Genomic DNA, 24,737 nt, shown 5'->3' with positions numbered 1-24,737 from the left:
TGGCATGCTGGTAACGTCTTGTTTCTGGATTTAGATAAGTCACAAGGGCGTGTTCAGCAAAGGACACTCACTGAGCTGTATGCTGAAGGTTTCTGCACTTTTCTGTATATGGATTATACATCATTAAATTAGTGAGTGATTTATAATTTGTTCTAAACTCCAGCTAAGTTTTTTTTTATTTTCATAGAACTGTTTTTGGCTAAGTTAATAAAAGCTGACTGATTTATGCATTCATTTACAAAACTTTTTTTTTTTTGCCACACCTTTAACCGTGAAACCTTTCCTTTTTTCTGCCAAAGCAGGATTTTCCATTCCTGCCTGGTTGGTGCCCATCGCTTTAGAGAGCTGCCAAACATGACTGGAAGGTCCCATTCCTGCTTGCAGCCTATGTAAGTTCCACATTCAGAACTTTTTTATTGTTATTATTTTCCATGATATGGTTTTGTAGGGATCCCCTATGGGGATTCCTCCCCCCCACACCTTCCCTCACTCCTACCCCCACTCCTCTTCTTTCCCCCCTTGTTACAATACTGTAGTGCTTCAGCCGACAGCCACAGGTCCAACATTCTGCTATTTAAGTATGTCATGGCATGGTAGGTGCTGGCAATGGTGGAAAATCCAGTGTCATATTATCAAGGTATATTTAACAGTTTTACTGGGAGTTCTCGTTTTAGTCAGGAGTAGAGATGCATACTGCAATGTATCTTCAGTTCCCGATATACAGTCATCTTTGGGAATATATGTATGTACATATTTACCCGTATATCTATTTGACTTATATTTTGTATGAGCTTTTTAGTTACCGAAAGGTCCCATCGTGTCCAATGTAGACGTTTGTCAGTTCTTCCTCATCCTCTCCAAAAGAAGGTCAAGTTACATCCTCAAGTCCCTTTGCTGGAAAATGCTGGAATGAGAAGCTTTTGTACTCCCTCCTATGCCTGCTAGTCCATGAACGGAATTGTTTCATGGCATTGTGTATCTTAAGGGAAATCAGAACTGACAACGAAAGTGGAAAGCAGTTCTCTGAGATGCTCAAGATTCGCCAGGCATTTACTGGAAAATTAGTGTGCCCTAGAGGTTCACTTTTATGAGAAAAATAGAGGTTACATAGCCTTGGGAAGCGTGTTCTGTCACAATTCCGTAAAGTTAACTTAAGGCTACCCTGTGTAAGAAGCGCTCATAGTAGAGAAATACCAAGCCATGGTTGAGAAGCCATCATCTTGGTAAAGTATTTCCAGATTTATCTGCACATAAATTCTCCATTTATTTTACCATACTGTTTCTTTAAAAACCAGTACGTATTTATAAAGCACAAATTATGTGTCAGGAGCAGCAAGAGAACATGCTCTATAATCAAAAAGATTACAACCTGACTTAGTGTCTATGGGACGAAGAGTGGTGGAAACAGGCCATCAAGTGGACATAAATTTTGATTCTACGATGGTGCAAATCGCTCTGTCTGGGTCTGCCCCAGGGATGGTAAGGAACCAGCAACTTGGGTTCTCACCTGGTACCTCCCAGCGTGCATAGTACCAAGGAGCTGGAATCAGGGCAGAACATCCTCAAATTCAGGCATTGCAAAAGGAAATGCAGGTATCACAAGGGTTGTCTTACTGGCTACACCAAATTCTGCCCACTTAGTGACCTATGCCTTGTGATGATCCCTCAGTGTTTCCAATGTGGTTTTGTAACAGTTTTCATACTTTAAAGAAGACCTTAGTCTACCCGTATGTTTCATTTTCTGCGTGAGGTTGCAATCTGCATCCCACAGCTGGCAGCATACCTCACAGACCTCTCAGAGCCCAGCTGGAATATGTCAATGAATAAAGAATGGAAGGATACATAGTAATTAAGACATACTGTTCCATGTTATGAGTTTCACAGCGAGGACAAGGAGACCTATGCATTCAGGGACAGATTACGTCCAACCCAGAGGTAAGCTCTTGTTCCCAGTAGAATGTCAATTCCAATGACCATCCTAACCCACCTGGACGGCATCTGCAGACCTGGATAAATTGACGTGTCACACAGCAGTTGTTTCAAAAGTCGAACGGTAATAAATGATCTCTATTATATGAAATAAAATTAATTTTGTCCTTTGGTCCTTTTTTTTTCCAAGAATAGAAAATCATACCTTTCTACATAAAATGTGTGATAGAAGAGTAAACAGAATTGTTTCCACCTACAATGCTTTTAAGTTACAGCCCTAGGGCCATTTGGCCTGGGATAAAAAGGTGGAAAGAAAACTTAGTTTTATGCGCACTCACGCTCACACACAGTACGCTCTCTTAGGGAAGCCAGGCAGTGACAAGTTATTGGATGGCTGAATCGAATCTGGTCTACCACACAATATTGTGCACTGTCTTGGGGAGTGTGAGGGCTGCTAGGTTTCAAGGTTTGCCTTGGCTTGAATTCATTGTAATGCCACCCACCTCTCTCCAGTTGCAGTGTTCTATCCAGGTCACCTAGATGCTGTGAAACAGATGTTCATTGAAGGGAAAAGGAAATAGGTGGTGTCCATTTGAAAGTGATAGCTGTGGCAGAGGAGAAAGCGTATTTTTACGTGCAACACAAGCTAGGGATTGTGGAAAGTTATCGGTAGGGCAGAAAGTCCTAGCTCTCCAGGAATCTCCAGCACTTAGTAAGCAATACATATATCAAGCTGAAAATGCATATATCAAGCAGAAAAGCTGAGTGGTGAAGTGTGTGGCCCTGGGGTCACATGTGACCTTGACTTCCAGCGCTGCACTTCACTGGTGATACAGCTCAAGCCAATCATTTTCTCTTTCTTTTTAGAAGCAGGGATTACAAAAATGCCTATATTTTCCCACAAGTTTTATTTTTATTGGAAAGGCAGATTTACAGAGAGAAGGAAAAACAGAGAGGAAGATCTTCCATTTGCTGGTTCACCCCCCCAAATGGCAGCAACAGCTGGAGCTGAGCTGACAGACAGGTGCTTACTCTGGGTCTCCCATATGGTTGCAAAGTCCCAATAATTTGGGCCATCCTCTGCTGCTTTCCCAGGACATAAGCAGGGAGCTGGATTGGAAGGGGGAGCAGCTGGAACGTGAACCAGTGCCCATAAGGGATGCTGGAGTTTGAAGGCAGAGGATTAACCTGTTGAGCCACAGTGTCAGCCACAATGCTCTTGTGATGCCAGCATGAAGTGAAATTTGTAAAGGGTTTCAGATGATGCATGCATGCCACTGTTAGTTACCATTGTTACAGCGAGTGTTCCTACTTGGTGGCACAGTATTATTGACTTGGGTTATCAACTGACTTAACCTAGAGTTGTAACCTGGGAAGAACAGTGATTGGGACTTCATCACTGGACCGGAAAAACCCAGTCAGTTTTCAGTGCTAAGACTTGTATTTACAAATGTCAGGGAAGGATACAGAAAAACTAGCAGGTGCAGAGCCCCAGACCATCCTTTTATATTTGTGTTCCTGATCTTTACTCAAAGAATGAGGTGGTGGCCTCATTTCAACTGATTGTCTAGAACTGACTGCCTGTGTTGGGCAGGTGCCGCTCGGTGATGCTTAGCTGCAGTCAGATTGCTTTCTTGAACCTTCTCTGTGCTTTAAGAAGCTTCCCATGCATTCATTCAGTGCTTCTTTCCTTTAACTAGGAAAAAAAGGAGGGGGAGGATGAACCTGCGCTAGTTTGTTTTTCTGCATGACTCAGTTTTTTCATCTGTTTTGTGCTTCAATATTTTCTAAACTAAATCATTGATTGGCAGGAGTAGCAAAAGCTTTCCTTTTTACAAATTATATGTTACGAATTTTCACTGTCCTGCGCAATGCTACACACTGCAAAATCACTTCCTCTGTCTGGCAGAATCAGAAATGCACATGTCTTACCCCTTTATCTGACATGTTGATTTGTATCAGTTTGCATTCTTTTGTATTTCATGAACAACATTATCTTTGCCATCTATGATAAGTGTGAAAGCAATTTCATGGGGATTTCAAACAATCAGTTGGAAGAAGAATCCACTTTTGATATAAAGAGAGATCTCTTCTGTTTCCGATTAAGGTGGAGCAATAGATGCCACAGTGTATTCGTCTTATAAATGGCCAGAGAGCGAACACATAATTTCTCCAAATTGCCCCGTCCCCAGACCTTGGCCACCAGGCTCACAACGGACAAGAGGCTCAAGAGGAAGACACATGCTTGCCCAAACTGGGCTTAGCAGACGCTGGTTCCCCTGAGCAGAAGTAGGGCCTGACATCCAGGGAATGTGGTAGAACCTGGAGATTAAGGGACCAAAGTGTGACTCCACCAACCTGGATTCCCCCTGGTGCTTGCCTGAGAGGAGCTGGATTTGACAAGCACAGGGTGAACACTTCTGATATTTTGCATCTCTTCCCAGGCCTTTGTTTTCACTAATTTCTTTGAGGACCTTGCAAATGGTTTGTTTGGAATATCCCAGTTAATTCCTCTGAAGCATAGTCATCCAGCTATTGTTTGTAACAGTTTTTGTATGCTGTCATTTTATTGACTGTTTCCGTTCATCTTTTCAGTATTCCTTCCGTATCCCCTGAAACGGGCTTTGGGTGAGCTTATTACAGTTAAGTAGCATAGGATCAAATATTAGTGTTTAAATCAATCCTAAGAAATCGAAATTAAGATTTCATATTTCAGTGAATTGACAAATACGGTGTTATTAGAAATCAGGAGAGAACCAAATATTTACATCCAAAAAGATGGACGTGGAAACAGAGAAGCTGGACAAGGACAAACAATAATATAAAATCAAGCTCTGGAGTCAAATGCCTGAACTCAAATCCTCAAGTTTTTACTGTATGTGGGATGTGGATTGTGGCTGAAATTCTTGAGAGAGAAAGTATATGTAAACATTTTATTCCAATGGGATTTTCCTCTTTTTCTTAATTATTAAGATTTTTTTTTCATAGCAGTCCACGTAACAGTTTCATATCAACATCAAAAACATCTGATATTTAGGACAGAAAATTTATCAACTATCTAGCTTACAAGACATTTACCAGGTTTTATATTTCTAAACACTCATTTTCTGTAATCTGCTCTTCACTAGTATGAATAAATTACAACCACATATTTATGGCATACAAAGTGATAGGCTTTTTAAATACAATGTTGAATGAAAAAAATCAAACCAACCCACCCATCTATCACTTCAAATATTTGGCATCTTCCATGGTGAGAATATTTGAAATCCATCCAGCCAAAAGTATTGAAATACATAACACAAAAATATTAGCCATATGTGCAGCAAGTCTAAAAAAGAAAGAAAACCCTTGGTCAGGGCACAATTAAATTTTAACAAGTTTGAGTATTCAGCCATTTGTCAAGTGGGTTGGCACTCTGTTGGAACAGGCAGGATGGACAATTTTTATAATCTGATTGAAGAAGTCAGACAAGAAAGACAATTTTGTTTGGTTAATGGGAAGTTGCTATTAGGGATTAGCTGGTGGCTTCTCATCAATATGGTTTCAGTGTATTGTACACACTGGGCTTTGATTTATTCATGATGATTTCAACGTGCTGCAGTGACTTGAGCCTGATGGCCTCCCCGTCAGAATTTGTTGTTTTGAACAAGGTTTTTGTCAATAGAAACCAAGAAGAAGGGACCAGTGAGAGGAGCACTGTTGCCAAGGAACATGTTGGAACTTTGTCAGCGAGAAAGAATTATGTGGAATGATAAGAATTTGGAAGAGACTGTTGATGAGTATTGTTGAACTGTGCAACGATTCCTGAATTACACTTCAAGTGTTTCATGTTGCACTTACGGCACTGGGGCGTTTGGGGTGTGACGCCCATTCACGTTCTCCTACACACCAGCCCGTCCCTCACAAAGGATGGGGATCGCACAAGCATAATCTTGTTCAAGGCTGCTTCTTGCAGAGTTGCACACAGCGTGCAAACGGGCTTCACTGTGCCTCACAGCACACATGCCATACCTCCTCGAACCTCCTTGCAGCCTCAACGTCTTCAGCTTGATCTTTTGTTAAGTTTGTTGTCAATTTGAAGAATTTGGAACAGCTAAATATTCTTCACACAAGCTCCTCAGCCACATGTTCCTCCTCCTCAGCTTAGACTGCAGTGTTCAGTGGACTTGGCTTGCTGAACTTCATCCAGAAGTACTGTCATTGGGATCACCTTCTGCCACACATCAAATCTGTAATCTACTCTGGCTTGTGGCGTTTGCTCTATTTGATAAGCATGCATTCCTAGTTTTTATCGAAGCTGTTGATAATAAAATAATAATATCATGGATAGAACCCTAATGCAAGTCACTGTGGAGATTTTTCAGGGAATTCAAGGAAAATTATTTAAATGAAAATGTATAAATATGGCTTTGATATTCACCAGGATGATTCAAATCCAACAAAGCTATAACTTTAGGACTATACTGCCTTTGAATTATTAATCTTCATTTTGAAACAATGCAGGTTTGTATTAATTCCATATATATGTTTGTCACAGTTCAAGTTAAGACACTTTTACTTAAAAATGACAATATCAGGGTTTAATGATCAAATATGCTCCAAGGGCCAATTAGTGGTATAGTTCACAGTTGGGTCACCAGTACCCAATATTGGAGTACTGGTATGAGTCCCACTGTTCCAATTCTAATCCAGGTTCCTGCTAATGAACCCAAGAAAGCAGCAGATGGTGGCCCAGGTACTTTAGCCCCAATACCAGGGTGGGATATCTGAATGGAGCTCTTAGGTTCCTGGCTTTGGCCTGGTTCACCTTGGGCTATTGGAATCATATGGAAAGTGAACCAGAAGTTTTCTCTATCTCTCTGTAATTCTGAACTTTGCATAAAATTTTAAAAACATTTAAACACTGTTCTGCCAATGATGTCTACTGTGGAACACTTGGAGTTACATGTTGCATGTTAAAATCATAAAGATTTAGGAGAGTCCTTCATTGAAATCACAGAGATAAGGAGAAAGAAAAAAAAATAGCCTGTGGTTTGTTAGTTTGTGGGTGGAGTAGTCAGATGGCCAGTCATCAGGCAGAGACACAAAAGGGAGAGAGAAAAGAGACCAGTCCTGTGCACCTGTCCTCCATTGCCTCTCCCTGTTTGTGCTGGGACTAGGGGGTCACGAGAATGTCAAGGTATGATATGAGTTCACTGATTACCCAGGACTTACGTTATCCTGCCAAACAATGTGCTTGCTTCTGTCCCTGCCTCCTGCCCGAGAGCTGACCCCAACTTAGCAAGACCACCCTTCTTCCAGCCCCAAATCAGATCATCCTCTTGTTCTTCTGTGACTTCTCCCACACACTAAATTGGCCAAATGTGTTTAATTACCAGAGATGATTTTGTAATCCAAAGGGCTACCACCCTACCGAGACTCCCACTGAGATCACAATGTTGATTCCTTTGTCACAAGTCCGTCCTGGTTTTAACCCATGGTGTCTAGGAAGTGAGAAGTTCAAGGTTTTGCCTTAGTTCGGATATTAGATCTGTGTTTGCTAACCAGATAGTAGGAATCAAGTTCCTGGACTCTCCTAAACAGTAACTTCCCCCCCCCCCCCAAAAAAAATCTTCCAATGATTCCACCATTTTAAAATCTTTCTGTTTTCTTTCTGTTTTTCTTGGCAGTTTTAGTATTGGGTAAATACTCCTTTTGTGGAGGTGCTTGTCTGTCAGGTCCCAGAAAGAGTCCACAACTCTGACAAGGTCATGAAATCATGACTGTGTCTGGCAGAAGGTGTGTGTTCCAGGCTCTTACAGCACATCTGGCAGCGGGTTAACTCAAAACATGACAACAGAATCCGAACACAGTAGTCAGAAACCTGAGGGGGGAAAAAAAGAATCAAACAGATGTCCTCTCTGTAAGCGTCTGGGAACCCAGATTGGTTATTGACAGTAGGGGAGAGAGGACCCAGAAAGACCAACTTCAAACAAAGTCAAAGTCAGCCATAAAATTTAAAAAATATTTTAAAGGCAGCAATAAGACGTTTTCAAATGGAAATCGATCCAAAATTTCGAACATATACAGGCACACTAGTTTGAGAATCTTGCCTCGAAGTGTTGTCCAAGGCGGTGGTAAGGAAATGCCCAGGCAGAACATGGTTCCCGTACTTGCAGGGCAGCCTTGCGTAAGCATCCCCTCTGAATTGCCTCAGTCTCTGAAATGTTAATGCCCCAGCACTAAATAAAATATACAACTTTTTTTTTTTAAATTACAATTAGGATTGGACAAGTCCTATGTTCAAGTGATTTAAAATGAAAAGTTAAATTGCAATCAATATCTTTAGTTACCGTATCTACTCAATTGGCGAGGTAAGAAGGTAGGGGATGTATTACCTTGTTTATGCACAAGAATTCAGTATGTACAAAACCACTGCATAAACTTACTAAGAAGAAAATAAGGTGTCTTCGGTGGGGGCAGCATTACGGTACAGTGACTAAGCCGCTTCGTAGGAAGGACCGACACCTTGCGCTGTGCATTTGAATGTCTTTGAAAAAAAAAAAAAAGCAAAAGCATTGCTTTCCTTTTTGACTGTGCAGGTGAAGAGCTCCGTGATCACACCTAAAGATGCAGCTGGCCAAACTGGAGGGCCGTTTTGTTCTCCACGCTTCCACAAAGAAGAAGACCTTCGTAGCCTAAGCTGTTAACAACAGCATTTTCTTTGCCAAAAGCAAAGCAAGGGCAACTAATGACAAAGGTCCTCAGTGTGCAAGGGACCTGGAGGAGTCCGTGTGTCCCTCAGGTCCTTTCTTAACCTACAGGTGCAGTTCCTTCCTCATGCAACATAAAGCGTAGAGCCTAGTCAGTACATGAACATTTGTTTAACGACAAAGTAACAATGGGGTGAAAATCAGATGTTAAACTAAAGCACACACCTTCCTTGAAGTTGTGACTATAAAGAAACCAAAGACAAAATGACCAGAGAAAGAAAATCTGGCAGCTTGGTTCGATGCTCCAGAGATCTCGTGACATTGTCTTTTTTTTTTTTTTTTCAAGAGACATTGTCTTTTGAAAGAAGCCTCAGAAGCCATCATGCGCTCATGTTGATGAGTCACTGATTGAAAGGCCACGGCTCTGGAAGGGTCACAGGGGACAAAATCTAAGGCCAAGGCTCTGGAACGGTCACAGGGGACAGAATCCAAGGCCAAGGCTCTGGGAGGGTCTCAAGCGGGGGTCAAAGGCCAAGCCTCTGTGAAGGTCACAGGGGACAGGGTCAAAGGCCTGGGGTCACAGTGGCCATGGCTCATGCTGCACGTGGGTTTTGAAGGTGTCATCTGCCTCTCAGCACGGGCTCCCGGGGTCGGAAGTCAGCAAGGGGGAACTGTGCCAGCAGAGGAACAAGGAACAGCGTGGGAGAAACCTGACCCCAAGGGCAGAGGCCGACTCACTGGGAAACGTGCTCCAAGGACAATAAAACAACTGGAGGCTTTGGAGAACAGCAGAACATCTGCCTGCCGCCGTCTTCTTCCAAACCCTTGTCAACTTTGACCTCAGTTTGGGTCAGTGCATGGAGAGGACTGAATGAGTGAATTTCATATGATGCTTTTTATGCGCTACTGTAGTCAAAAGTGAAGAAGGATTTTCTTTTTCTCCCTTTGCCTCAGCTCACTTCAGAGATGATAGCAAAACACCAGAAGAAAAAGTGGTGGAATGTCTGGAAATATGCAAGAAGTGGCACAGGGTTTGCTGCCACTCTTCACAGTTGGATCTCATTGCCATGGTAAGCAATACTCTCTTCCCGCTCCTTGTTGCGGCTTTCTGCTCCAGCCACCAGGACCTTCTTGCATTTTGCCAGCACAACAAACTGAGTGGAGCTCAGGGCCCGTGCGCTGGATTTTGCTGGTCTTCACATTTTCATGAATTTTTTCATGTTTTTTTAAACATGACCTCCTTAAAGAGATTTTCTGCTCTCTATCAAATAATGCCCTACTCTCATCTTGACCCTGGCCATCCTCTACTGTTTTATTTTCATTCTCAATATTCATCTCCAGCAAGGTCCTCATGGTGTGTTTGCTTACTTACTGTTTGTTAGCTAAACGATGCCATACCCAGGAGGTAGAGTTCTGTGAGTTTCTTTTCCTGCTGAATATCTATCCCTCAGAACTAATAGGCTTTGCTTTTAGTAGTTTCTCAGTAAATATTTTTTGAATCCATGAGTGAATGCAATCCAGAGGAAGACAATGTGCAGACGAAGCTCTGGACCACAGAGCCAATGTAAGCAGCCAAGGAGAATGACATGAAACATTAGTGGGAGCAAAAGATGGCGGGTGTGACTGGGGAGCAAGGTCTGGGGGGAGCCCCACAGCCTGGGCTAGGAACAGAAGAACTGCCCTGGGGAAAATCAGTGAAGGCTGTGAGAGTGGAAATCCCTGTGACTCATTTCAGGAGTGTGAAGGAGAACACACCATCTGGTGTTCATGAGAACATCAGGAAAAGCAGCCTTGCTTAGGGAGTTCCAGGCCCTGGGAGGGAGATTCAAGCTGAGTTCAGCTTTCCCTCCTCCGAAGATGGGGGCTGAATCATTATAAAGCTGATTGGTTAACCATACATCACCCTACTATGTGTTGAGATCCCGTGACCAGGGACACGAAGCCATCACAACCGAATCTCAACATCAGAGCATGACATTGCAGCTAAGTGGGAAGCCTGCATTGCAGCTAAGTGACTTAGCCCACTATACCACAATGTCTGCTGCAATCATTCTTTCTTTCTTTTTTTTTTTTTTCTTTTTCTGGATGCTTTATTGCTAAACATTGACTATTTTGGTTCTTCTTGGGCTCAAGCAGTAACAGCTCTCCCAAAGGCAGGAGACACATCCATTGCTGCCACAATGACAATCAGTAATAACAGCCTTATCATTTATGTTTTAATTTCTCTTTTTATAGATTTATTTTATTTTCATTGGGAAATCAGATATACAGAGAGGAGGAGAGACAGAGAGGAAGATCTTCCTCCCAAAGAATCACTCCCCAAGTAACCGCAACGGCTGGAGCTGAGCCAATCCAAAGCCAGGAGCCAGGAGCCTCTTCCAGGTCCCCCACGCGAGTGCAGGGTCCCAAGGCCGTCCTTGACTGCTTTGCCAGGCCACATACAGGGAGCTGGATGGGAAGCGGGGCTGCTGGGATTAGAACTGGCGCCCATATGGGATCCTGCAGTGTGCAAGGTGAGGACTTAAGCCACTAGGCTACCGCGTACTGGGCCCTATGCTTTAATGTTATCATTTTTTATCTTTGTGCTATATGGTTTGTTGGAACTACCACAGACTTGTGAATCAAACTTGGAGTCATTTCATGAATTTGCCACTTTTGGTGGCTTCCAAACCTTGAGGGAGAACAATCAAGTTGCTGGAAGTCCACGACCTAACTACGGAATCAGCAGTGCCCCCACCTCCCTTATTTTGTGCCAGATGCATCTGCTAAGGGCTTCACGCAATAACCAACGCTCCCCAAATCGGGCACCGCAGCTCCTCACGCCTCCCTTAGCCCAAGGAATTACGAGAAGCAGCAACGCGGTGTCCGCCCTCCGGTTCCCGCGCTGGCTCGGGCTCCCTCACGTGACCAGTCCAGCCACCTGACCAGCCCTCCCCGGGGCACCGAGGGCCACGCGGAGACACTCGGCGCGCATGCGCGCTGTCGGCCCCAGCCGCCTGGACTTCCTCGGGGTTCTGGGCCTGCTCGAAGGCGGCCCCGTGTCCTTCCGCGTCGCTCGCTGCCGGAGACCTCAGGAAGCCGCGTCGCCATTTTTCCGTTTCCTCACCTGCGGCCTGCGCTGTGCAGGGGCTGCATGGCGCGTCCTGGGAGGGAGGCCGAGGCTCGGAGCTTCCTCGGGGCTGGCGAGCCTGGACACTCGAGGTGAGCTGGGAAGGGGTCCGAGTGGGTGAGAGTCGCGACGTCATTCATGCATTATCAGTATGTGGGCCTTTATGTGATAGCGAAGATTGTTAAAACCATGCGAGAAAGGCCCGAGTAACCGAGTTGGCCCTCCCGTGCCTGGGCAGTGGTTCCAGAATGCCCGCGATACCCGTGCCCAGGGTGCCAGTCACTGGCGTATAAAATGGCGTGGTGTGTGTTGTTTAGGGTAAAATGACAGGAGAAAAAGTCGATGGTTGAGACAGACACCATTTTTGTTTCTGCCTAGCTGTTACAGAGAAACAGAGAGCCAGCGTGAGATTGAGAGCTTGCCCACTGGTTCGTTCCCCAAGCCAGTGACCTAGCCAGGCTAGGTCAGCCAAAGCCAGGAACCTGTTGCTTCCTGCCAGTGTCCCATGTGGGTGCCGAGGCCCACGCCATTGGACTCTCCTTTCTACATTCCCAGGTGCATTAGAAGGGGGCTGGACAGGCTGAGGAGCAGCCAGGATGCCAGCCAGAGCCCGTATGGGATGCTGGTACCAGTGTCAAAGGTGGAGGTTTAACCAGGTGTAGCACGGCACTGGCCCCATTCAGTGCGCTTTCACACTCCTTAGGTAGTTGTGGCTCTTCTGTTTATTTTATTTTTACGTATTTACCTATGTTTTGAGAGACAGAGGCAGCTTACTGAGAGGTTTCCCATCTGCCTATTCACTTCTCCAGTGTTTACAGCAAGTGGGATAAGGCCAGGAACTTGAAACTCACTCCAGGTCTCCCATGATGGTAGCAGGCATCACATACTTGAGCCATCTACTGCTGCCCCCATCTCTGCCAAGGGCACATTAGCAGGAAGTAGGGATCCGGAGCAGAGCCAGGACTGGGATGCAGTGATTCCAGGGTGGGAAATAGGCATCTTCACCAGTGTCTGGCTGCGTGGTGAACACCCACCCAACCCTGAGGGTGCAGCTGTGGGGACAACGTTGCAAATCACTGGATGAGAGATCGGTTCTTTCTGACCATCGTGATACTAGGAGATGGGCACATTTTCCTGGAAAAAAGAAAGTGACAACAATTCTGTTAGGAAAGATGATGAGTACTGGGTTACAAAACAGTACATTTGTTCTGCCACTGTCGGTTCTTTGTGCTGGAGAAGAAGGTGGTGCACGTGGTGTTTTCTCTTTGACAGTAGAATCTACTGTTCTTTAAAATGCAGGCGAGGTGTAAAAACTACTTGTTTTTAGGAGTTGTTGCTTAGAGATATGCTACTGTAGGTATGGATGACATTTAACATGGAACGAACAGAGGAAATCCCTTACAGATATGCAATATTGTTACATAAAAATTTATAGATCCATTACATAAAAGTTTAAAAAATTTGCATATTCATTTGTAAAACTTCACAAGAAAAAACTTGAAAATGAGAATAAAAAATGTCTAAGCCACTCTGAACCAAACACAAGTTTCCTATGATCTTATGAGAATCCACACAGTGATGGTTTTTGCTTTCAATCTTAGGGGGGAAAAAATAACTTGAAACATCTCATCACAGTTTATAACCAGTGTTAGGGGATCCATAATGAAATTTATTCCAGACTTAAAGGATAGCTCTGGAAAGTAAGTCAGAGCAAATATTTCAATAGGCTAACAAAACCAGAACGGGAGTCAGGCCACCTGGGAGGAATAAAAGTTCACTTTCTTTTGTAGCTTGTCCAGAGGTCTGGAGACAAGGAGAAGCACAGCGCAGACTTATGTCAAAAGTCAATATTTTTATTATTACCTATAGTATTCAATTTATTCATTGCCCTGGAAGCGATTCTATAAACAAATAAAAATAACCACTTAAAAGAATTACTTCAGTGTTTGAAAATGTAAAATAAAAAATTTGCAACAGAATATTTGTGCCAGGACACACGTTAAAAACTCCCATCCAAGGCATATGCTCCGGCCTTTCCGACTTTCCCCGAAAGTGCAGCTAACGTGCAGCATTGAGTCGTTTATTCTTTGGCTGGGCATTTTGTCTTCTGCATCTCAAAGTGTTTGGACTCATGACCTGGCTGTGCTCCCAACTTCACTTAGCTGGTTAATGTGTATTCTAGGAGGTAGTAGATGATGATTCAAGCACTTAGCTCCCTGCCACCCACATGGAAGACCAGGATTGGGTTTCAGACTATTGGCTTTGGCCTGATCCATGCTGACTCTCTCTGTCATTTGTAGGTGAGCCAAGAGATAGAAAATCTCATTTTCTGTCTGTCTTTTGGACTTTCAAGTAAAGTAGAAATTAAATAATAAAATGTATAATCTAAAAAGGAAATGATAAAAATTCTTTTGCATGGGTTAAAATAGAGGAATGACAATGAAAAGAGATACACAGGCCCAGTGCGATAGCCTAGTGGCTGAAGCCCTTGCCTTGCATTTGTTAGGATCCCATATGGGCACCAGTTCGTGTCCCAGCTCGTCCACTTTCCATCCAGCTCCCTGCTTGGGGCATAGGAAAGCAGTAAAGGATGTCCCAAAGCCTTAGGACCCTACACTCATGTGGGAGACCCAGAGGAAGCTCCTGGCTCTTGACTTCGGATCAGCTCAGCTCTGGCTGTTGTGGCCACTTGGGGAGTGAGCCCGTGGATGGAGGAACTTTCTCTCTATCCTTCTTTCTGTAAATCTGCCTTTACAATAAAAATAAATCTTAAAAAAAAAATAAGGAAGAAGAAGAAATGCATACTTCATTCCCAGAAGACAGGGAGCAGGTGGTTGGTACGCCTTTGCCTCAGGCCCTGCTGCTCCTCTCCCCTAGCTCTGGGCAGCAGCTCACACCTGCGTCTCCACTTATCCAAAGTACCTGCTGCTCAGCTGCACCAGTTGGAAGTCACCCTCTGTGGCAGTCATTCCCACCTCTGAGCGATCCCTTCTGGAGTGTCACCCCCTGTTAAATTTGCTGATAACTTGTACACATCCCTGTCATTCCACATCTGCCTTCAAAGGCAAACCCTCTGCCACGAAGGTTTGGGGAACCCCATGCTGTCTCAGGTATGCTTACATGTGAGTCTTCTGAGTCACCACTTGGTCATCTCCGTTTTCCTCCCAGCCACACCAACCCCAGGTTTCTGTTTCATATGCTATCCACCAACGCTGTGCTGGGGGGCAGCACAGCGGGCAATCTAAATGGAATCCCTGGCTTCTGGCTTCAACCTGGCCCAACCCAGGCTCCTGTGCTCATTTGGGTAGTGAACCAACAGAAGAAAGATCTATCTATCTGTCTGTCTCTTCTTTTTTGCTTGTCACTTGGGCTTTCCAATACAGAATGAAGTCTTTTTCTACAAGTTTAGTTACACATTGGTGTAGGATGATGCCACCCAGTTGCTCACCAGAGTCCCCAGCATGGGCAGCAGTCCACGGTGTTGTTAACTGTCCCTACCGAACTGTCAGCAAGGAACTCAAAAATAGTATGGGCCCTGTGAATGGTGCTGACAGGAGAATGCTCTGCCATTGCCAAAGGGACACCGTGCCAACCCGAGCCACCATCCTTGTGACTTGGTGATGAGACACGCCTGGGAATCTGTCCCCACCCAGAGCCACCACTGCTGAGAACCCATTCCTGTTGAGAGGTCGCACAGCAGCCACCCGCTGTCCCTGCTCCTGGGAGGCATCCAAGCCCACCATTGGGAGCCTAGACACCATGTAGTCTTGGGAGACCTGGCTCTCGTCACCATTCCCAGGGTGAGTCACAGTTGTAAGGATAGAGTTTGTTGATCTTTCAGGAAACTCCTCATGAGAATGAATAACAAATTCCCCAAAGGAAACCTGGCTGGACAAGAGACATTGAAACTTGAGGTTTGAGGAGCCTTCAGCAGAGACTTTGAGTTCTAACCAGCGCCCTGGGGCGGGGAGCACCCGGATAGGCTAGGTTCCATGTTATCATCTGCCGCTGGCTTTGAGACATCCGGGTGACAGTTGTTTACAAGAAAGACACTTGTTCAACCTTTGGGGCCATCGTCATCCCTGAGAAATGATTGCTTTTTTCCCTTGGAACTGATCACAGCATTCTGGCCCCTGTACCTTCCTGACATTTCTATTTTGAGATGTAACCTGATTCCCTTTTGGAATTTTGAGACGTTTCTCTGTCGCTCTCGCCTGGCTCTTTATTTCCAAACCCTTGTCTTGGAGTTGGGTTTCCACAGCTTTGACTTGTGGTCCCCAGGCCCCTGTCTATCAGCTGCGCCAGCGGGCAGTGCGGGCCGTCCTTTCATCGTATCGTTCCTGTGTGGGCCTAGTCTTGTAGTTTCCTAAATGTTCCCTTCATGTCCCTACCACCCAAACACTTCACTCTTCACTCCCAAACACAAACAAGCCTTGGCAGTGTTTACACGGAATAAGCTACCTTTCTCCTGGGCTTGAGAAAGTCCCTAGGAAAAACTTAGTCATTTCTAGAGGCTTCTTTTAAACTCTATCGTTCTTCTGAGTTTCCAGGTAATGACTGCAAGCTGCAAAGATTGTGGCCCAAGAACAGCCTCAGTTCACCTTCTCCACACAGGCCAAGGACATTCCCGAGGCTCCAGACGGTTTCTGAGGGTGGAGGGTTCCTGCTAATCCCTCCCTCCCTGAAAACATGCCACAGAGTGCTGCTTGTCCCTCAGTTTGATGTGGAGGCTGAGTGACATAATGTGTCAATGTGTATTAAGAAAGACAAGGTTATTACTCAGTGCAGCACAGTGCTGGCTTTCCTCCCATTGGTTTTATATATCTTTGCTGTGCAGTGTTTTGGAATTCTTTTCAAGTGATCATTTGTGTTCTCAAATGCTTTCCGTTCCCTGTGTATAGACGGTCTTTTGGAGATGACTGGAAAGTCTTTGCCTTGCATAATTACATGTAATTGTGTTTTCCTAGTAAATTATACTTTAATTAAATTATTTGTTTAGTTTTTTTTTTGTTTAGAGAGAGTATTCAGAGTGTGTCTTGTATCTGCTGGTTCACTTCCCAAATGCCCGTAACAGCATGCCTACACAAGGCGAAAGGAAGGGGCTGAGAACCCAGTTCTGGTCTCTCACATGGGTAGCAGGGACCCAAGTACTTGAACCATCATACTCTGCCTCCCAAAATACATTTTAGCAGGAAGCTGGGCCTGAAGTGGAGCTGGGACCTGAATAAGGCGCTGCAGTGCAGGATGAGTGTCCCAGGTGACACTCTAACCTGAGGGACATTTCTCTAGTTTACTGTTCCCCGGAATATGTAGTAGCCTTTATTTCACTCTTCTGCTTCTCCTTTTCTTACACACAAAGGTTAGTGGAAATATTCCGTTTGTTTTCATGATGGAAATGCTGCCCCTTCCCCAACATTTTCAGAAGATTAAAAAAATGTAATTTTTATTAAATCAAATGATTTTGATTACTTTTTATAGCTTAGAAACTTCTTATAACTGGAGAAATGTGCATTATTTTTGTTTTAAGATTTATTTATTTTAATTGGAAAGTCAGGTTTACAGAGAGAACGAGAGACAAAGATCTTTCATCTGCTGGTTCATTCCCCCAAGTGGCCGCATTGGCTGAAACTGAGCAAATCCGAAGCCAGAAGCCAAGAACTACTTACAGGTCTCCCACATGGATGCAAGTCCCAAGGTTTTGGGCTGTCCTCTACTGTGTTCTCAGGTCACAAGCAGGGAGCTGGATAGGAAGTGGAGCAGCTGGGATGTGAACCAGCACTCGTATGGGATTCTGGTACATGCAAGGCAAGGACTTCAGCCACTAGGCTATCTTGCTGGGCCCAGAGTGAGCATTTTAAGAATAAAAGGACTATAGATAGTGCAGCTTAGTGCTAGAACTTTTATTGAAGATAATCTAGACCAACATGTTCTAATTCTTTTGCCCCTTTTCTCTAGATTTGAGAATGAAAAATATGCTCTAAATTCAATGATCGACTGAATCTGCACCATAAAAGAACAAATAAAACCACCAGGGCACAACACAGTAGCCTATTGGTAAAGTCCTTACCTTGCACACTCCGGGATCCCATATGGGCGCTGTTTCTAATCCTGGCAGTCCCGCTTGCCATCCAGCTCCCTGCTTGTGGCCCGGGAAAGCAGTGGAGAGCAGCCCAAAGACGTGGGACCCTCATCCTGCATGAGAGACCCGGAAGAGGCTCCTGGCTCCTGGTTTTGGATCAGTGCAGTTCAAGCCGTTGCGGGTGCCTGGGGAGTGAATCATCAGACAGAAGATATTCCTCTCTTTCTCTGCTTCTTTCTATATATCTGACTTTGCAATGAAAATTTTTAAGAGAAAGTATTTTAAAAAAAACACACGCAAAAAAATCACAAAGTTTAGAATGTAGCCTTTGTTATTAAAACTAAATGATTTAACTATAGAAGAAATGCGTCCGGCAATGATTAGTTTAATCAGTGATTTAGTTGTGTGGGCCTGCATGAAACAGTGATTACTTTAAGCTTGTGTTTATGGCCAATATGTATAAAACAGTAGGTTGAAAAATGATTATCCAGTCAAACAATCCAACCAACCTACAGCTGACATCATACTTTGTGTTTTCCCTGGAGAAAAGTGATGAGGATGTGAGAAGATGAAGGGCTGTGATCTCACATAGCGTAGCAAAGATGGGAGTCACAGCACAGATTGTCCTTGAGCTCTTGGGGCAACCTAGACAGCTCTGCTTCTTCCACCTGCATAGAGGACAGGGCCTCTGCAGAGAAGTGAGGAGTGAGCTCTCTAGGTTTTATGGTTTGCTTTTGGGCAGAGGAGTACTAACTTTTATGATTCACCTTAGTGCACAGGAATTCTGATTTTCTGTAGTGCTTCGAGAGGGGAAAGTATGCCAGGAGCAAGTTCAGAAAGACCTGTGTTCTAAGGCCATTCCGGTGTGCTTTAGTTTAAAATATGCAGTGTACTGAAGTGTTATGTTTTGGGGTATTGTTCTCTGAACCTTTAGATATCCTACAAGCAATATTAAAACTTTTGGAATTTAGTCTGAAAAAAGTATAAAATATTTGAGAATCTCATTTATTTTAAAAAATGCAGTTATGTTTAGGAGGACAAAACTCGATTTAGGAAGACTAGATGCTATTGTGTTGATTAAGGCTAGGGTAGAGTTTTCGAAACTGGCAAGACATAGATTTATGGAATAAAGCACGTGATATGAAAATTATTAGGGATTTTCCTAAGTATAATTTGAGAAATATTCTCAATATTTTCTCCTTAATATACAATTTTCCCAAAAAAGTTGCCTCCTTGATTATGACAGTGGATTCTAGGAGAAGTCAGTTTGTCAATGGCCCATTCTTAAATATGTTTCACCTAATAGTGTGTTGGTACACCCTTAGTCACAATAGTCAGGCTAGATATTCCTCTAGATTCTAGGATCATATGAAAAAGAAACAAAGTAGGCAAAGTGTTTGGAATATAGGCAGTCAAGGAAAAGAGGGCACCTCGGAAAGGGGCATTAGATATGAAAGTCTTCCATTCCAGAATCAAGATGAGCTCATAAAAATAGGGCCAACTATTTAAAAAAATTATTTATTGGGCCCGGCGCAGTGGCGCAAGTGGTTAAAGGTCCTCGCCTTGCACGCCCGGGATCCCATATGGGCGCCGGTTCTAATCCCGGCAGCCCCGCTTCCCTTCCAGCTCCCTGCCTGTGGCCTGGGAAAGCAGTCGAGGACAGCCCAAAGCTTTGGGATCCTGCACCCGCGTGGGAGACCCGGAAGAGGCTCCTGGCTTCGGATCAGCATAGTATCGACCCGTTGCGCTCACTTGGGGAGTGAATCATCGGATGGAAGATCTTCCTCTCTGTCTCTCCTCTCTGTATATCCGCCTTTCCAATGAAAAAATAATAAAAATAAATCTTTAAAAAAAAAATAAAAAAATTATTTATTTACTCACTTATTCACTGAGCATATATTTACTATCTCTTACCATGTGTTCAGAGGAGTTATTGTAGACAGTTATAACATGAAAAATGAACAGGATAGTATGTCCATTTATGCCAGTGAAATTTATGCTCTAATGGAGAGAGTAGTACATTAGACATAGGCCAAAATAAGATGATTTCTGAGTCTCTCAAGAGCTTCAAAGAACAATGCTTTGGTTTGAACATAGTTTGGAACAATGTATCTATCTGTACAAATATATAGCTACATCTATACAGATAGATACAACTATCTTGAACAGATTTTTTTGGGAACCTTAAAATGAGACCGGAAAGGGAAATAAGACAAATTCTAAAGATAGGTACTGGCTATCTTTGATTTTGAATCATCTGAAGACGTGGTAGTTGGAGGGAACCTTTGAGAGAGTGATCAATACAGTGAGTGAGAGGCTGAGGCCAGAGCACCCCCTCTGCTCTGTACAGGGCAAATCAGTGAACGGCTTTTATCAGAACGCTCCTGAGGAGGTTGCTTCACAAACAGTTCAGTCATCTTTTGTGTTTGTGTAAACTTGAGTCTAAAAAAAAAAAAGTGATGTACGTGAAGAAAATCCCTGGAACGGTTATTTCATGGGAAATGTGCAAAACTTAGAGATGAGAAAACTAAACAGAAGGCATGTGGGCTGTTTGTTGTGGCTTCACAGTCCTGGAGCTTGTTTGTAGGGCTGAAGGAATCCTTTGGCCGCTGCCGTCCTTCTCTCACTTCCTTGGTTGGCTTCTTTGGACCAACTGTTCAAAACACTGCCTCGTTTTCTACCTCTCTGACAAATGATTCTGGAATGTTTTGCCTTTATGTCTGTAGGTTGAGCTTGCCATCAGTAATTAACCAGACGTTGTGAAGCTTCACCTAACCTTCTGCTTTCAGAAGGCCTGTGGCACCCCTGTGGGAGAAATGGATTAGGTGCTTTCAGAGGACCTGGTAGTTACCTGTGGCACCCCTGTGGGAGACATGGATTAGGTTTTGGTCTCTTGGTGCTTTAGCCAGGCCTCTCCGGATGCTGCAGCCATTTTGAGACTGAGATAGTGGACAGGAGATATGTCTTTCTGTGTCTCTCTCAGCTTTCCAAAAAAATTAAAAATGAATGTAGTAAATTTTTCACAATCCCTCTAGGTAACTCAGAGATGAAGGCTTTGGACTTTTTCAGTCTTTTCTTAGCATGCTTTCTGCCCTGTGAATTAGTAGAGCCTGGCACTTGTGTGGTTTCTCAGATATCCAGGAACATGTGAGACCTTCGCAAAGCTCCTGCTCAACAACCTGACTTGACTTCTTGCTTAACTTTTATCCAGAGCTGAAGAAGTCCATCTTGGTAGGCAACTATACATGCTTGTTCGGGTTGATTGGCTTGTCACTCTCAACCATCTGATGAGTGACTCTGTTCATACCGAGTGAGCTCACATCTAGGTAAGATAGGGATAGCCTTGCAAGCTGTGCCTTCCAGAAAGCTGTCAGAGGTAAGAAATAATAGAAAATTTCTGGGAACATGGCTTTTAGGAAGTTCTAATAGCGTTCTTTCCTTTCCAGTGGTTGCTAGTTTGCTGATTTTCTCTGCAATTGTGGGCTCTTAGTCTCAAAGATCACAGAGTTAGGAGAAAATGAGAGAGGTCATATCAAAATGTCATGGATCTCACTGTTCTTACCACGATTCTGCCAGATTTCTCAAATCTGTACACCTTCACTTTCTGAAAGCTCTTTGTTCATTCCCAGAATTCTGGAAGTGTAACATTTTCTATCAGTGTTCTTTCTGACGCAAAGATATCTTTGGAATAGTACATCTTGTACATGAAATTTTGATCACCTTGTCATGGTCTGTATTTGTGAAATAACTTATGTTTAGGTGTGAACATACAGTCCCCACCTAGGAGATAACTGAATATGTACTTCAAACTGAAATAATATTTTGGATTATATTAGAACAATGGAAATTTAAAGATAGTTTTAAAAACTTTTCTTTTCTTTTCTTTCATTTTCTGTATTTTTTTTTCCACTTATTTTATGGCATGATGCTGATGATTCCTCAGGAAGCCTTTGCAGTCCAAAATTAATACTTAATCCTTTCGTAGAAAATAATATTGAATTATTTTACTCTGATGTAGGTAATTAATATCACTAAGAGAGTTAAAAAAAAAACTGTTCTGTGAGAGATATGGTAATACTACTCTAGAGAGGAAATCATTTGGAGACTTATTACCCAAAGGACCATTTTTATAAATATACATGATATAATCTGTTATAAAAAAGGCCATATGGTCTTTTAAAATTGAGGTTTCTGGTCATTTGAACTAGGAAATTTCATTTGCTGAGGATAATACGAAAAATTATACGTCCAATAGGTGCTATTTTTTTCTCTGCAGAAAATGAGTTTCTGATCTCATAATCTCTGTGAAGAATCAGAAAACTAAACAATCTCCAAAGTCTCCCTAGAGGCAGACTCTAATGGTGAAGTCTAATAATTGAAATTATTTTTCTTTGATAAGTTTATTCATTTTTCAGTTGACTCATTTATTAAGTAACAATCCAGTAACTGTACTCAAGGCTGGCATTTACAAAGATGAATAAGATGGTTTCTTCCTCCAAGGGATTTAGACTTTTGAGAGAGACAAATATGAAAGTGACTAATTACTGTGGACCAGGATAATTACTCTGCTGAATTTATGTACAGGATGCTTGCAGCATGGAGACTGAAAATAACTCTAGCTAGTATAAACATCCAAAGGAGACCTCTTAGGAAATATAATTAAGTTCCCTGGACATAAGACAGAAATACGAGTTATTCAGATGTTTAAAGAAGGAAATATGTTGAAAGTGAAGGTTTTAGCATGGAAGTCATGTGGATGAACAAATGTAAGTTTTTTTTTTTTTAATTCTAGTTTTGGAATGTGCTTGCAAGCTGAAAATAATTCATGTCAAAACCCCGATACATTCTAAGATCATCTGATAGGGCTCACAAAGGGCAGCAGGTTGGGCACTGTCTCTACTTCTGGTAAGATTATTGATATTATTCTACTAGTAGAAGAGTTACTACTAGACATTGAAACGACACACATCTCAATGCTGCATTTAGGTGGGACCATGTGATTGGTTCTTTTGCTGGTGAGGAAGCATTCTCACGTCCTGATCAGTGCAGTGGAGGGTGTGTTTCCTCTGCTGCAAACACGGTATGGAATGACAGACTCACAAAGCCATCAGATCTCTAGGGGCTCAGGCATTGGAATGCTTCTGTAGATCAGTTTCCAGCTGATCGGTTTTAGGCATCAGTCACAAACAAAAAATATGTTTATTCTAGTTAGACTTGGAATCATCAGGATAGATCAGTTGACCTATCTATCTATCTATCCATCTATCCATCCATTTATCTATGTATCTGTGTAGCCTAACATAGCTGGTCGCACACTTCCAGACTATGTAATAGGAGTCTAAGATTTTGTTAAGAGGAATTGATAGAAGTGTTTTTAGAACGTGTTACTTCTGTGCTCTGCAGTTATTATCCCTTTAACACTGTACCTAGGGTATGGAGTAGGATGTTTTCCTCATTCCTGGACATCAGTAGAGTTGTTTTGTCCATGTTAATGGTTCAAGAAACTACTCTGGATCTCAGGAGAAATTCTCTGAAATGGGAAGCAGTGAACAAGTTATGTGTGCCCCAGGCAAGAGTCCCAGAACCTGCATCAGTAAATAGAGTATAATGTTGAAAGAGCTTCTACCCACATGATCTGTTTGGAGGTATAAGATAATTCTAGTTAAAAAAAAAACAATCTGGAGGCCCAGTGAGGTAACCCAGCAGTTAAAGTCCTCACCTTGTTCATGCCAGGATCACATATGGGCACCAGTTCTTTTTTTTTTTTTAATTTATTTTTATTATTATTTTTTTTATTGGAGAGGCGGATATACAGAGAGGAGAGACAGAGAGGAAGATCTTCCGTCCGATGATTCACTCCCCAAGTGAGTGCAACGGCCGATGCTATGCCTATCCGAAGCCAGGAGCCTCTTCCGGGTCTCCCACGCGGGTGCAGGGTCCCAAAGCTTTGGGCCGTCCTCGACTGCTTTCCCGGGCCACAGGCAGGGAGCTGGAAGGGAAGCGGGGCTGCCGGGATTAGAACCAGCGCCCACATGGGATCCCGGGCGTGCAAGGCGAGGACCTTAACCACTTGTGCCACCGCGCCGGTGCGCACCAGTTCTAACCCCGGCAGCCCTGCTTCCCATCCAGCTCCCTGCTTGTGACCTGGGAAAGCAGTTGAGGTCCCAAAGCTTTGGGACCCTACACCCACATGGGAGAACTGGAGGTCGCTCCTGGCTGCTGGCTTTGAATTGGCTCAGGTCTAGCTGTTGTGGCCACTTGGGGAGTCATCGGGCAGAAATCTTGCTCTTCTCTCTCTCTCTTCCTCTCTATACATCTGACTGCAATAAAAATAAATAAATAAATCTTTTTAAAAAAGAGGAAAATTACCTTGAAGAGAAGATCTTATTTAAAAAAAAAAAATCTGTTGGGAGACTACTGTAGATTAGGCAGACTAAGAATCACGTGGAGCAATCTGGGAGCAGCATATCCTAAATCAGAAACTGTAAATTGAACATCCTTCATGACAGAAGTATAGTGGATATGGGATTAATAATATAGGAATGAATATCAGATACTTCCCATGACTGAAGGGAGAACCATAGGCATTACCAGCTATTCAAACCTTTTTCAATTTCTGTAACCTCTACATTTTTTTTTTCCAATTTCCATAACCTCTCCAGTTTTCTGCCTTCCAGTTCAAGAGTACTCAAAAATAACTTAGTGAGTGAGGAAGAGCATTAGATCCAAGAAGAAACAAGAGAAGCATCCACATTGCCAGATGAAGGTCTCTAAGTTTGAGCTAGAGAATGGAAAAAAGTTATAGTTTAAATGGGATACTGAAACTTTAATACAGTTTTATTGGAATTTTAAATAGATGACACTTGAGAATATTTGTTGATTTAATAATTGCTAGGAAAACTGTAAGAGTCAGCTCTGTATTTTT

At 43.2% G+C, this 24,737-nt stretch overlaps 1 long non-coding RNA gene across 1 annotated transcript in view; it reads left to right on the top strand.

Moving 5' to 3' along the window:
* Window positions 1-295: 295 nt before the first annotated feature.
* Window positions 296-24,737, top strand: part of LOC121161156 — a 145,113-nt gene continuing 120,671 nt past the window's right edge. Inside the window, exons 1-2 of the long non-coding RNA XR_005884641.1 lie at window positions 296-389; window positions 9,579-9,694. This is a non-coding gene — a long non-coding RNA (uncharacterized LOC121161156). The remainder of the gene's footprint in view (window positions 390-9,578; window positions 9,695-24,737) is intronic.

This window comes from Ochotona curzoniae, unplaced genomic scaffold (genome assembly GCF_017591425.1).
Source record: "Ochotona curzoniae isolate NIBS_2020 unplaced genomic scaffold, NIBS_Ocur_1.0 contig_4645, whole genome shotgun sequence".
Classification (NCBI taxonomy): Eukaryota; Metazoa; Chordata; class Mammalia; order Lagomorpha; family Ochotonidae; genus Ochotona; species Ochotona curzoniae.
This window is presented reverse-complemented; position numbering and strand designations above follow the sequence as displayed.